Source organism: Myotis myotis, unplaced genomic scaffold (genome assembly GCF_014108235.1).
Source record: "Myotis myotis isolate mMyoMyo1 unplaced genomic scaffold, mMyoMyo1.p scaffold_m19_p_1, whole genome shotgun sequence".
NCBI classification, from domain to species: Eukaryota; Metazoa; Chordata; class Mammalia; order Chiroptera; family Vespertilionidae; genus Myotis; species Myotis myotis.
In genome coordinates, this window is record NW_023416313.1 from 95,927,427 (window position 1) to 95,943,204 (window position 15,778).

The following is a 15,778-nucleotide window of genomic DNA, read 5'->3' on the forward strand; positions in this document are numbered from 1 at the left end:
CATCTAACAAATGTATGCCTGTCAATTTCAGGGACTGAACTTCCATTCTCTTTGAACCGGAGTTTCAACGTCTTGTTATCAAGTGATGAAATCCCTTTTGTGGGAAAAGGATCTACCTTGTGCACATGGAAAAATGTTTCATTCTGGTGTGGCATGAGGCTGCCACTTTGGTTTTTCACTGGATTGTTGTGATCATAATAGCTTCACAGGTTTCAGTTGAACTAGGTAGAGGGCAGGGCTATTGACTATGGGGTCTGCTGAGTTTATCCTAAAACACAGACCTACAGGCTCCCTCAAGTGAATAGCTGGAGAGGTAGTGGGGTTTGGGCTTTGACAGGGAAAGAAGGCCATCAGAGGGAGCCATATGGTAAAGGGGAGCAGAGTCTGTGTTATTGAGGGTGGCGGGTGGGGGGTGGTGGCGTGCTGGGAGCCTCATTTAAACAATAAAGTGCTTTCTGTGCTCTTTTCCAGGAGTTTTAATATGCAAACCTAAGAAACACAAGCAATATTTTCCTACTTTTTAAGAAGTATACAGCTGAGAAGAAAAGGTTATATCTGACAGTCAAGGTGCAACTTTTCTATTGTTTCTACTGGGCATGTCAGCTTTTGGCTTATTTGATGGGATGCTTTTGTGTTGTGTGTCATCCGTTCTCTTTTGGTGCCTGATGACAGAGATAACTTGGCACAAGATTCTTGGAAACAACGTTAATGGGGGATTCATACCATGTGTCAATAAAGGTGTCTCCATTTCCAAACTCTATCCTAACATCACTTTCTTGAATTTGACAGTTGAAATCTTTCCAGACTACATGCTTTGGCTGAGCAAGCAGAGTGAACAAATAGGCATCCATCCAAATGTACTGTTATGGATAATGAGCAAAAAAAGTGTTTCATTGCTGGCAGACGGGAGCATGCAGCCCGCTCCTAGCATTGCCCTCAGTGATGTGACTGCGTGTGGTTTTGTGGGTGAGGGAGAAGGGCGAGGACAGGTGAGAGAATGATCAGAAAGAAAGAAAAGCATCGTGAGTACAAATTCAACCCCATTTTGTGGAAAGAGCTTGCAAGTGATGGATGCAACGTATGGATCATTCTGAGCAGCCAGCTCTTTTTTTTTTTTAATGTCATAGCAGTGAATCAAATGTATTATTCTCCATCTGAACAAAGATCAAAGGACAAAGTCGAGGTGCTAAAAGAAAGGCAATTTTGGAGGAACATATACAGGTATGAAAGCAATTTCATATGTTTCTTAGCATGAGGCAAGGGAGGTAAGTGGTTAAGTGAAAGTAGAGAGTTCAGTCAGCTAGTATGCCTCATTTCAAAAAGTTTCCAGTTCTGAAAAGGCTCATATTGAAAGGTGAACTAAAGGGCATCTGGATGCTGTTCAATCCCACATCGAGGCTTCTATAAGGACTAAGAACTTGTCATTTTAAATCTGCATGGTGTTCTCTGTTCTTTTCCATAATGATATTGTTCTTCAAAGAGGAAGCCAAGTATGTGGGGAGATTTCTCTGAGAAAGAAAACCTGACCAGTCTCCCCAGGGATGACTCACTTTCAACGAAAGAGCCCTTAATCATGATTTTCAGATCATTTCACTCCTATCATAGAATATTCCCTTTAGAGGCGACAGGAACTATTCAGTTGTTCCCCTGCGGTGCTGTCGCTCCCCTCCCAAGAGGTGAGCTGTGGAAGTGGGGCTGTGAGAGCTGAGGTGGGAAGTGAAAGGGAGCAGGGTTTGAAGGTGGGGAGTGGTCTTCCTAAAGGGGCTTCTCTCCGTTCTCGGATAAGGAGATTCTTGAGGATTAAGCAAGAAGTTCTGGGACTCTAAAATGAGTATACACTCCTAGAGCTGCCCTGGAGAAAGAGAGCGAAGAAAGGCCAGGCAACGGTGAGGGAGGATTCTGCGTCCCATGTATAAGCAGCACCACCCCACCTGACTCTGCTTTACATTGAACTCTTCCGTGTGGTTCATATGGCAGGTGATTCTTTAGGATGGAGGCACTGGCTGCCCCAGCTGCACAGATGCTGGCTGAGGGCAGCTCCCAGATGATCCCCTCCCTAGGTGTCCGTTCATAGGGTAGCTCACATCCAATGACAAAGACCAGGCCGCAACCTCAATTCAGAAGATCCTTGAAGGGACAACCTGGCTTCAGAGCTCACTCGCTGAGGGCCTGGCTGCCCTCTGGATCACAACTGCCCCACAACTCAGCTTCTTTCTCCACCCAATCCTGCTGCCCTCACTCCCTTGCAAGAGTCACCTGGAGAGTAAGCCAGCTGCACACAGTCTCCAGCTCAGAGTCTGTTTTCCAGGACTCTGCCAATTTCTTGCTTTAAGAAAGAATTATCTTCAAAGATGGTGCATTCATAATTTTGATCTGCAGTCTTGTGAGGTCTGACATAAATCACACTTTGGGCAACTAACAGATGATATGCTTTGAGACCCTTTATCTAGATCAGTGGTTCTCAAACTTCCTAATGCCGCGACCCTTTAATACAGTTCCTCATGTTGTGGTGATCCCCAATTTCATTGTTACAAATTGAAAATAATTAAAGCATAGTGATTAATCACAAAAACAATATGTAATCATATATGTGTTTTCCGATGGTCTTAGGCAACCCCTGTGAAAGGGTCATTCGACCCCCAAAGGGGTCGCGACCCACAGGTTGAGAACCGCTGATCTAGATCATTTGCTAAGTCTCCACGCTACCTAAGTAAACAACACTTGGGACGAAGGGTCTGCTGGTAACCAACCTGTAGCCCTGAGAGCATAATGGGAAGAAGGGGCTGGGGGCCCTGCAAGAATGGGGCCCAGCCGTAGACAAACGCCACTGCAGCCAAAAGTAAATAGGAAACTCCCAGAGCAAGGACATCCTGCATGCTTAGGAGAGCCCCCCTTAAGGCCATCCGTCAAGGAGAAACCGAGTCCCAGCAGCGCTTGGCCAGAGGTCAGCAAATGCAGCGTAATTGGCAGACAGAGCAAATCGGAGCACTGACAGACAGACAGACACAGTTCAACTGGAGTTAAGTCTGCAAATTGATGAAATGTAATGAAACCCATATTACAAAAAAGAATGAATAGGCAAAAAAAATGCCTACTCCCAAGAGGAGAAAATTGAATTTTTTTCTCTCATAGTTATTTGGACATCATTATCTTCCAGAAATGGGTTTTCTGAAGCCTTGGGCGAGAGCTTCACTTAGGTTGGCCTCACGTAGTGAATCCTGATCTGTGTCCACTCTCATTGCTGTGTCTGGGTGGAAATGTTTATCTTTAAAGGATGGAAAAAGGGTCTTTCTTGTCAAGGCATCAAATGGCTCCCCCAGGCCCCCTTTACAGGACCAATAGACCCTTCATAAGAGAATACTGTACAGGCATGAATTTCATTCCAGAAATTTTTAAAAAATAGGTCAGTTCTTAGGGAATTATGTGATTTCACTTAGTTTACAAAGTAATTCAATTGACATTTTGAACTTGATTTCTATTGGTGTTTTTTTTTTTTCCATTTCTATCTTTTACTTAAAACACCTGAAAACAGCAACAACTACAAACAAACTCCTTGACCTATAACGCCCTCGGACAACCATCTGATACTTATTCTCTCTTTTCATCAAAGCATCTCAGAACCATAACCTCTTTCTCCCCTCTCTCCCCACAGAATGCTCTCATACACAATTCCTGGCTGTATAATCATTTACACTTTGAGTTACCTGTCTGTTCTCCTTTATCCCTCTTATTGTATTGCCTTTCAGTCCCTTATCACCTCTGACCTGGATTGCTTTAGCAGCCTGTTTAATGGGTTCACTCAGGCAAGTCCCCCTTATGGACCTGGAGTCATCTCAATGCCATCATGTCATTTCTCATGGGAAGTGGATAAGATTAACAGCTCAGATGAGTCTTATCTGTATTGTCCTTAAGTCACTTGCTGGAAATAGTTTGTATTCATAATGCATGAGGAGAACCGTAAGATCTAAAAAATCCCTTTTAAATGTTCCTCCTCTAGAAATGTGCTGCATTCGAGGCTGCTTTGCCCTCGAGTGAACCGCACCTGCTCTGGAGCCCCAAGACTGTTCGTAAACTGGCCACAGAGTGCAGGAGCCTCGTGGGTATTCCCAGGGCATTTCTCAGCACGGACGTTGCTGAGGAATAAAGGGAAGATGGAATGAAACTTTTTGATAATTTTCTACCTCTTACTTTACTGATATTTCTGTTTCATGATAATCAAAAGGATCCAAGTACTGGCTTGCCCCCCTCCCCCCCCAAAAAATGAGGCATGCGCAATTTTATCAGACACTAAGACAAAGAGTCATAATTGAGTCTTCAGCTGAGAGTGCTAATCACTTCATATCAATTTAAAACAGAGGGTGTCCCTCTTTTCATGTTTCTCTCCACCCCGTCCCTTCCTGCTCTCCAGCCAGAGCATGATTCCTTCCAGCTGAGCCACGCTCTCTCCTACCACAGGGCTTTTGCACACATTGCTCCCTAACCTGGAAATACCTCTTCTCCCCTCGCCAACCTCCCTATCTAGTTAACTACTGTCTAACTTTAAGTAGTTGATTACTATTCATTCTTCAGTGTTTTACTTTTTGGTTGTGTCAAACTTGTGTATTAAATATAATCATGTTCTGTTTTAACAACAGCAACAATATTTTTTTTTCTATGAGCTCTTAGGGTTACATTTTATTTTCCTTTCCTTCCTAGTACTTTGCTCCAGTTTGTGATGAACAACCATGGGGATCACTATTTGATTAACTTCTGACCTCTTTCCACGGCGTTGTGAGTCCCATGAAAAGTGTGGCCATGTTTGCCTTTTTCTCTTTGTTAACTTTCTCCACAATTTGACTTATTTTTATTATTTATTAGTTTTATTTTTTTCTCACTTACCATGCTATGTGCACAATCACCATTTTATTCTCTATTTCTATATGTTGAATAGACATTTCTCTAAAGGAGACAGGCAGATGGCCAACAGGTATATTAAAACATGCTCAACATCACTACTAGTCAATGATACCACTGTAATTAGCTAATTATTAATAACAGGAAAGGAGCAAAGGGAAGGCCAGACATTATAGACATATTCCCTGAAAAGCACAGTGGGAGGGAACCGCATAGGGAAGATAGAAGCATGCCTAGTAAAGTTGGAATGACATAGGGAAGATACTTGCCTATCATTCACACCTGAGGACAGATGTGGTTGTTCAGAATGGGCGTGGCCACTGCAAGCTCACAGAAATTTGGGATATACAATCCCCTAAATGAAGAAGTTCTCTCTCTTGGTTTCTTTTGGCATGCTTGGCTCATGGCTCTCACTTGGCCTCCTGGTGTTCTCCTGTGTGGCCCACCGTCATTCAGGCCCCCACAGGCAATGGGCTAATGGACTGCAACTAGCCTGATGCTGTCTGTACTGGGCCCAGCTCCAACATGGAAAGGAAACTCTGGGCACTGCCTCTGATTGTAGCTCCACCGAAGCCCCAGCTACATTTCTTCTATGACTGGACTGAGGGGAATGGGACTTTGGAAATGCACATACAGTCTCAGAAAATTCATTTTCTCAGGATAGTACAAAGACTCCACCCCCAGCAACAATGAGGGAAGATGATAACACAGAAATGCAAATCAAAATCACAATGAGCAATCATCTCACCCCTGTTAGAATGGCTATTATAAAAACAAAGCAAACAAAACAAAACAAGATGAAACAAAACAAAAACTTGTGTTGGCGAGGATGTGGAGAAATTGGAAGCCTTTCCACCCTTGGTGGGAATGTAAATTGGTACAGCTACTATGGAAAATAGTATGGAGTTTCCTCGTAAAATTAAAAATAGAACTACCATATGATCCAGTAATCCCAGTTCAGGTTTGATACCCAAAAGATTTAAAATCAGGCTCTCAAAGTGATATCTGCACTCCTGTGTTCATTGCGTTCTTATTCACAATAGCTAACATATGGAAACAACTAGGCCATGATTGTTCTTGTTCTTAGTATTTCTTTTTTTTTTTTTAATCCCTTGTGCCTTTCACTGTGCCTGCACATGACAGCACTCAATAAGTTGTTGACTTAATGAATAGACAACTGGGCTCATCACTGTCTTGAAATAGTAACTTTTGTCCACTGAAACTCTCTCTCTCTGCCTTATGCTAATTCTCATCTGTGGACAAAAAAAAAGTTGCTGTTGTGCATTAAGTGAACTCTTGACTTCAACAATAGTGCTGGAAAAGAGTTTTCCAGAGGGTCATATTTTTCTTCCTTTACATTTTCCTGAAAAATACATATGAATAGGCCTCAAAGCATCCCAATTTTTCTCTAATAGCCTATTATATAATTCAAGTGCATAAATTTGTCATCTTGACACATTTCTTCAACATATTTTTGGTCTTTACTTCTTTGGGGTGTCCTTTTAAGAATTGTATTATATGTCCCCTCTGAGTTGATTTTAATCCAGATTTTAAATATTTGATGTTCACCTTTATAAAGCAGGACTCTTTCTCATTCTTCCTGCTCTCAGGCTATTTTACTTGCCCATCTTGCTTTTCTCACAGCTCATACTTTTGAAGATTTATCTCATGGTTGGCAGGCTGTTAAAGTTTTTCTTCTCAGATTATTTCACACAACACACAAAACAACGCTCTGAGAGAGACACTGTTATTATTTCCATGTCACAAAGGAGGGAACTGAGGCTTACATGCTATTGAACTGGGTCAAGGTCAAACAGTAAGTGGGAAGCAGATTCTTATTTCAGAAGCCGCTCTGTGTCAATTTTGCAAATCTAAGTGACATTTTACAAGTCTTTTTAAAAAAATGTATTGAGGAGACATTGGCTAATAGGATCATATAGGTTTCAAGTGCACATTTTATGACACGATCTGTATACTGCATTGTGTGCCCAATCATCTTCCATCATTATATATTTGGCTTCCTTTACCCTTACCTACCGCCCCCTTCTCTCTGGTAATCTCCATATTATTGTCTTTGTCTATGAGTTTCAGTTTTATAGCCTACATGTGAGTGAAATCATTCGATTCTTAGCTTTTTCTGAGTGACTTATTTCACTTAATAACACCCATGTTGTGGCAAATGGCAGTACTTCACCTTTTCTTTTGGCTGAGTTGTATTCCATTGTATATATTATGTACCACATCTTCTTTATCCAAACCTCTATTGAAGGACAGTTCAGTTGTCTCCATGTCTTGGGCACTGTGAATAATTTTGGCAGTGAACATGGCGGTGCATATATCTTTGAGAATAAATGTTTTCAAGTTTTTTGGGTAGATACCTAGAAGAGGAATTACTGGGTCATATGATAACTCTATTCTTAAGTTTTTGAGGAACTGCCATGCTGTCTTCCATAGTGATTGTACCAGCTTGCATTCCCACCAGTAGTGAGTGATATTTCTTTTTTTTTCCCCACAACCTCTCCAACACTTTTTATTATTTGTCTTGTTGATAATAGCCATCCTAACAGGTGTGAGGTGGTATCTCATTGTAGTTTTTATTTGTATTTTCCTAGTAGCTAGTGACATTGAGCCTATTTTCACGTATCTGTTGGCCATTTAAATCCTCTGCCCATTTGTTAATTGGATTGCATTATTTGGTGTTGAGTTGTATGAGTTCTTTATTTTTTTTGTATTAACCCCTTGTTGGAGCTGTTGTTTTCAAATATCTTTTCCTGTTTGGTTGGCTGCCTTTTTGTTTTGTTGTCAGTTTCTTTTGCTGTGCAGAACCTTTTTAGTTTGATATAGTCCATTCATGTATTCTTGCCTTTACTTCCCTTGCCTTTGGAGTCAAATTCATAAAATGTTCTCTACAAGCAAGGTCCATAAGGTTGGTACATATGTTTTCTTCTATGTGATTTATTGTTTCAGAGACCTTATATTTAGGTCTTTGATCCATTTTGAATTAATTTTTGTACATGGGGAGAAACTGTAATCTAGTTTCATTCTTTTGCATCTGGCTTTCCAATGTTCCCAGCACTATTTATTGAAGAGGCTTTCTTTTCATCATTGTGTGTTTTTAGCTTCTTTGTCAAAAATTATCTGCCCATATTCATGTGGTTTTATTTCTAGGCTCTCAGTTCTGTTCCATGGGTCTATGTGTCTGTTTTTCTGCCAATGCAAAGCTGTTTTGATTATCATAGCCTTGCAGTATAATTTTAAGTCAGGTAGTGCAATACCTCCAGCTTTGTTCTTTTTTCTCAGGATTAATTGTCTATTCAGAGTCTTTTGTGGTTCGCTATAAATCTGATGATTTTTTGTTGTTGTTCTATTTGTTTAAAAAGTGACATTAGGATTTTGATAAGGGTTGTATTAAATCTGTATGTTGCTTTGGGTAATATGGCCATTTTAACTACTTTGATTTTTTGAAAAGTTTGTTTTTAACTGATGTCTGTTACTAGAATAACAAACCCATTAAACACATTATGAACTATTATACTGTGACAATTTATGCTCAAGACAAATAATAAAGTATTTACCTATATACTTCTGTGTCTCCTAATATTTAAAGAAATCATATTTTTACCAGATGCTTTTAAAATGTAAGCATGCAACTCCCTTTTACTTTAGTTCATTCATTCCCAATTCCAGATACTCAACAACTCCACTGATCAGTCCCTCCAATGCCCCTGGGGAGGCCAGGGGTAAAGTAGTGGCTGGGTGTTGGGGGCAGATAACTAAGATTTGTTCGCTGCTGTGTGGGGTGACTTTGAATCCTTTTCACTTTCTTACTTTGTCCTGGTCACACATTTCTCTGTTATTATCTGGAAGAATTTGCAGCCAGATGTGTTACTCTAACATTTATCCTTGTGCAGCAGGCTCCTTACATTGGAGGGGGTTTGGGGAAGGTAAGGAAAGCATTTAATAGTCCATGAATTACCTATACAAAGGTAGAATGATATTTTTGGTTTTGCTTGGAAAAACCCACCTTTATCCATTTACATGTTGAGGTTTACTAATTCTTGGTCATTGGTAACAACTGGCTGAAGGAAAATTCCAGTACTAGCTTCTATATTCACATTTCCTGACTGAAGTGACTTTTGCTGTCTGGGGAAAGCAGGGACTCCCTGGGGCAGAAGTAGAATGAGGCCCAAAGAGGCTGAGCAAGGCTGCTTCCTGGTCTGCTGGGAAAGATCGAGCAAACTCATTTCTCTGTCCTGAAATCAGTATTTCTTCTGGCCCCAAGGTTACTTTGAATAAGAGGAGTGAGGAGTTTCACTAGCTACACTGGAATGATGCACATGAAAACATTATCAAGAAGCAACTGCTTATATTCATAGTTATAGGAATTTTTTCAGAAACTCTTCACTAGGAACCAGAGGGTGTCCTAAGGATTCTATAGTTAAAACAGAGACGTCAAAAGGACAGAAGGGAATCCTTTTGAAGATTAAGAAGAGTGATCTTAATGGGGTGGGGGAAGCTTTCTCAAATTATTCTCAAAGAACTCATTTTATTTTATATTTTCCATCATCATTTATTCCCTCTGTGCCCTCTTCACCTCTCCCCTCCGCCTCCACCCCACAATCAACAACCACACTGTTGTCCATGTCCATGAGTTCTCTCTCTTATTTTTGTCTCGCTTTTGCTCAATCCCTCCACACCTCCCTCCACCCCAACACCACCAGTGCTGCCTGCCTGCTCTCTATCTGTGAGTCTGTCTCTGTGTTCCTTGGTATTTCAGTTTGTTCATTAAATTCCACCTATGATTGAAATCATATGGTTCTTGTCTTTCTCTGAATGGTTGGTTTCACTTAGTATAATGTTCTCCAGGTCTATCCATGTTGTCGTGAAGGGTAAAAATTTCTTCCTTTTTATGGTAGAGTAGTATTCCATTGTGTAGATGTACCATAGCCTTTGTATCCACTTGCCAACTACCTATATAGGTTACTTAAAGGGACTTCTTGAAGTGGAATATAAATTAGAGGTGATTCAGGATCATCAGAGTTACATCAAAGTCAATATTGAAAAGTCCACATATCTTAATATGTGAAGGAGGTTGGAGGATTTTTAGTCAGTTGCAAATCAAAGTCTAAGTTTAATTCATTTCTTATCTAGTATAAGACATTAGCTAAATGCTCAATGGTAATATTTGGAGAACATTCTTTATCTTTACAGAATTCACATTATCCATCTCCATTGGCTCCCATCATTTACCCTGCAGTGATACTGACAGAGAACCCCCTTTTGGGACAATTTACATATCCTCATTTTACAGGGATAATACCTCTTTCTATTTTCTTTGAGTTCTCCAATGGGCAGCATGGATCTGGGTATTTATCTTGTTGTGGAAGAGAAAGAAACATTACCACATACTGTCACATAGGACATTTCCCTAGTTCACAGACTCATAAATATACTTAAAAACAACTTGAAAATAGAAACATAACTTTTTGTTGAGACACAAGTTGCATGGAAAATACTTTATTTATTTTTTTAATATATTTTATTGATTTTTTTTACAGAGAGGAAGAGAGAGAGAGTTAGAAACATTGATGAGAGAGAAACATCCATCAGCTGCCTCCTGCACACTCCCCACTGGGGTGTGCCCGCAACCAAGGTACATGCCCTTAACCAGAATCGAACCTGGGACCCTTGAGTCCGCAGGCCAATGCTCTATCCACTGAGCCAAACCGGTTAGGGCTGGAAAATACTTTATATATCTAAAATACCTCTTTGGATTTATCTATCCAAGAGGAGAAAACACACACACACACACACACACACACACACACACACACACACACAAAACACCTCTAAAATAATTCATAGCTGGTTATATATTGCTGAAGCTACATTTAACATAAATGTTATCACATGGTCATATGACACCCTGTTACTTGTACTCATGGCTTCCCAGAGACATCTAGATCTTTATTTAGGAAATCGGTGTTTTTACACCATTCTTCCTCTCTGAATTAAAATTTCTACCTTAAATAGTTGTTCTAATAGCTGTGTCCACAATTAAAGAAATAACCAAATGACAACATTAAAACAAAAACACCACCTGCTTAAGTTGGCTATTTTTAAAAAATATATTTTATTGATTTTTTACAGAGAGGAAGGGAGAGGGATAGAGAGTCAGAAACATCGATGAGAGAGAAACATCGATCAGCTGCCTCCTGCACAACCCCCACTGGGGATTTCCCCTCAACCAAGGTACATGCCCTTGACTGGAATTGAACCTGGGGCCCTTCAGTCCGCAGGCTGACGCTCTATCCACTGATCCAAACCAGTCAGGGCAAGTTGGCTATTTTTAATTTTTTTCTCATTGTTTTTTGTTCAGATAATTGAGCATTTAAAATAGATATGTGTATATTTCTTTCTATGTTATTATGAAATTTGTTTATGTTCAGCTTTTGTTCATAATGATGATGTACTGGAAAATATATGGTTTGTAGAGGGAAAAGTCTAGATTAGAATCCCAGCTCTGACACCTACTATCTCTGTCCCTTGCTCATCAGCTATAAAATGAGAATATTGATGCCTCTCTCATGGGGTTATAAATATGTCCATATAATATATGTCAGATAGTGAGGACAAAGCTAAATACTAAATAGGCGTTCCAAAATATTATAGCCTGCCAATTTTTAATATACTAGTATATTTTTATTGGTGATGGTATTACAGATGTCTCCCATTTCCCCATCCCCCCCTCTTTCCAGCCCCTACTCATCCCCCAAGGTCTTCACTACCCTATTGCCCGTGTCCATGGGCTATGCAGGCTATGCATATAAGTATGTAAGTTCTTTGATTTATTTCTTTCTGTCCTCCCAACCCCCCCATTGAGGAATGTCAGTCTGGTCCATGCCTCCATGCTTCAGATCTTACCTTGTTGGTCAATCCATTTTGTTCATTGATTTCACAAATATGCCTGCCAGTGAGTTATAATGTAAAGGTAACATGCACTATAGCAGAGCAGAGTGAAAAGAGGGCTTTTGAATTAATATTTAAGAAAACTTTCCAAATTAAAGAAGACTTGAATTTGCAAGTTTTAAAAGGCAATATTGTTACCCAGGGAAAATTAATCCAGTAGAGCCAACACTGTGATCTATCTAAAAAATTAGGGCAGACAGGCAAAATGACCAAGTCTTTCATACAGGTGAAGAAAACTCACTTCGAATTTTGTTTAAGCTTTAAGTGGCCTGGGGTTCCCAGTTAACGCAAGGGTTATAAAACACTTAATGTTAATCCTTCCAGAATATTACCCTAAGTACCTAATTTTTATATTGAGGTGATTTGGAAAAGAAAAGAATATATCTTGATAAGTTAATATGGTTCTGAGTGTTAGAAGGAACATTGAAATTTAAATGTGACAGAAGGAACATTGAAATTTAAATAAATTAGAATCCTTAGGTTGTAATAAATACATGATTTAGCTTTTTCTTCCCATATTTCACCCCCAAAACACCAACTGTTCCCCATTCAAATGATAGCTCTAAATTTGAAAAGTAATTTGGTATTTAACTTAATGTTTTTTCATTTATTCATGCATCTCTATATATAATTATGAAACATTAAATTATTAAAAATAAAATAGTTGCAAATAACCAACTAGTGTTAGAAATATTGGTATAAGCTTCCACTTTCTCTCTGTGTTGGAAAAATAAGTTGGAAAACTCGGTAGTGAAGGCCCATAAACTATCCTATAACTTCCCTGATGGTTCAATTCCAAAGATTTCATTTATTTACACACTAAATACTGCTCACAGACACTGGATGGAAAAGGTATGATTTGTCACTATTTAATAAAACATCCTTGCTCCAATCACTGACAACATGAGTCTGTTTTGCAATTTTCATTCTGAATAGTCTTTTTTAAAAAATATTTTTTATTAATTTTTTTAGAGAGAGGAAGGGAGAGGGAGAGAGAAATAGAAACATTGGTGAGAGAGAAACATCATTGAACAGCTGCCTCTTGCACACCCCGACTGGGGATCAAGCTCAACCTGGGCACGTGCCCTGACCGAGAATTGAACCAGTGACCTTTTAGTTCATGTGTCAACACTCAACCACTGAACCACACCAGCCAGGCTGAATAGTCCTAATTTTAAAAAATGATAATAACAAGACAATTTGCCAGAATATTGCTGTTACATATATTGTTCAATAATTTTTTCCATGGAAAGTTTTGTGACATTTTTCCTGATGAACATGTCTTGAGAGAGTCCCAGACTGTACAATAATCAACTGGATTGTATAGCACAGGCTGAGACTGTCTTACTAGTAAATTGCTATCAAGTTCTTTTGGCACCAAGCCATCATTCTCTTGAGTTTATTAAGGTGTGTTCATGCCTTAGGAAGGGAGATGTGTTAGAAAAACTCAGGTTCATCCACCCTTATTTTCATTCCACGGAAAGCTCTGATTGCCTTTGGAGTGGTGTTAAGGAAGAACAAAACAGAAACTGCAGGAGAAAATGTTTTCCTTTGACATTTTGAACCGGGAGGTGGGTGTTTACAGATGAAAATGTAGGAGGGAGGAATCAAAAACAAGCCTGAGATCTCTTAGGCACAGTTGTGGGAAGATCATTTTACTCTGGAACACATGACCTTGAAGTCTTTCAAATCCCCAGGCTAGCTCAGGCCACTGCCTCCAGCAGTTAACAAATGATGTTAGAATTGTTCAGTGCCCAATTTAAAGGGTTAACTGGCAAAAGCAAAGATCATCATGGCATAGTAGTGGAGATAGGGATGTCACTGGATATAGGTGAAGAATCAAATAAAAAGTGTGTGTGTGTGTTTTGCACAGAATAATTGTGTAGCTTCCCTAGTTTAAGCTTATGATTTTTCTGGTTGTGGCCTCCCTTAATATCAAACAGAAAACCTACAACCTCATTCCAAGAATATACACAAGGGGGCGGGGGGGGGGGGGACATGTAACAAGAATAAATAAACAATTCTCTGTTTGCTCAAATGTTTAGCAAATAGCTTAGGGATTATTGCATACACCATTGTTGAGAATCTAGCCAATTCTCAAAGATGTTTCTGTGCTCTACTAATAAAATAATTCATGTATGTATAATGACACATTGTAATTATTGCCACATGGTTAACACTTAGACAAAACCTGAGGGAAGAAAGTCAACATTTGATGAAACTTTATCAGAAATCAACATTTATGACAGCACAGTAAAAACCCAAATCCAAAACAGGATAAAACCAATAGTAGCAATCATCTGATATGTCAGTACATATTTTTTCCTCATACTTTTCTCTCCTTATCATTACTTTTTCTGGTTATGACCTAGGTATATGGATGATAGAGTTACTGGAAATAGCACATTGAAGTTTCATAGAAAAAAAAATCTTACTAAGTGTTCAATGTTGGATCTGTCTACTTTAGCCATAAATACTCAGCAAAGCCTTGCCTGTGATGCAAAAATCTGTAGTGGGAGAAACCTCAAAGAGAATTCTTTTGGTTGAGCATCTGGTTGATGGGACTGAATCCAAGCGATTATGATTTGTGACTCTAATCTCAAGTAAAGCCTTGTTCTGGGCCTCATTCTTGCTTCAGCAATTAATTTGTGGAGTTGAATTTTTACAGAAGGTAAGAGCTAAATAGTAGAGAATAAAATCCATTCCAATTTTATGTTTAGAACAGTGGTTCTCAACCTGTGGGTCGCGACCCCTTTAGGGGTTGAACGACCCTTTCACAGGGGTCTCCTAAGACCATCGGAAAACACATATATAATTACATATTGTTTTTGTGATTAATCACTATGCTTTGATTATGTTCAATTTGTAACAATGAAAATAAATCCTGCATATCAGATATTTACGTAGCAAAATTACAGTTATGAAGTAGCAATGAAAATAATTTTATGGTTGGGGACCACCACAACATGAGGAACTGTGTTAAAGGGTTGCGGCATTAGGAAGGTTGAGAACCACTGGTTTAGAAAGTCACAGATCTTTATAAAAAGACATAGCTATTTTTATGTCTAAAACAAAGTATATCTACAATTTGAAACCAAATAATGATATGTTTTGAGTGACCTCATGTCTTACTCTGGTGACTGAAGCTCAATCTATTGAATGGAATTTAGTACATATTAACATTAAAAACCAGTAGACTGAAATATAATTCCATTTGTTATTTTATCCTGTTTAAGTATTAAAGTAAACCTCTTGGTAATCCATTCACTCATTCATTCCGTAAATATTTGTTGAATGCCTACTATTTGTTCTAGGCACCAGAGTCTAGGACAAATTCCCTGATATATGGGGATTGTATTTTTGATGAGTCAATAAACAAATATGTAGAATATTACCATGTGTAATGCACATTATGAAAAAAAATAAAGCAGGATGGAAGGGGGAAAGTGGGTGAAGGGACTCTTGTTATGTGTAGTGGTCAGGGAAGGCTCTGAGTGCTAACTAACATTTAAGGGGAGACTCAAGTAAGGGAGTGAGCAAGGAGGAAGTCTGGAATCCAGAAGAAGAGTTGAAAGGAAGGACAAGCACAAAGTTTCTAATGCAGGACTAAATTGACCTTATTTGAGGGACCTCTGGAAAGTCAATATTGCTGGAGTAGAGTGAACAAGTGAAGAGATAAAAGAACGAAATTTCGAGGATAGACAGGGTCCAACTCAAGAAGAGCCCTATAAAGTTGGGTTAGAATTTGGATTTTATTCTAAGCATGATGGGAATCACTGAAAGATTTTGAGAAGCGAAGTGACATGATTAAGGTTTTCACACATCTGTCTGGCTGTGTTGTGGAAGACTGATTATAATGGAGAACAAGAGTGGAACAAGGGTGTCAAGAAGAAGGTTATTATGTGGGGACTGACCA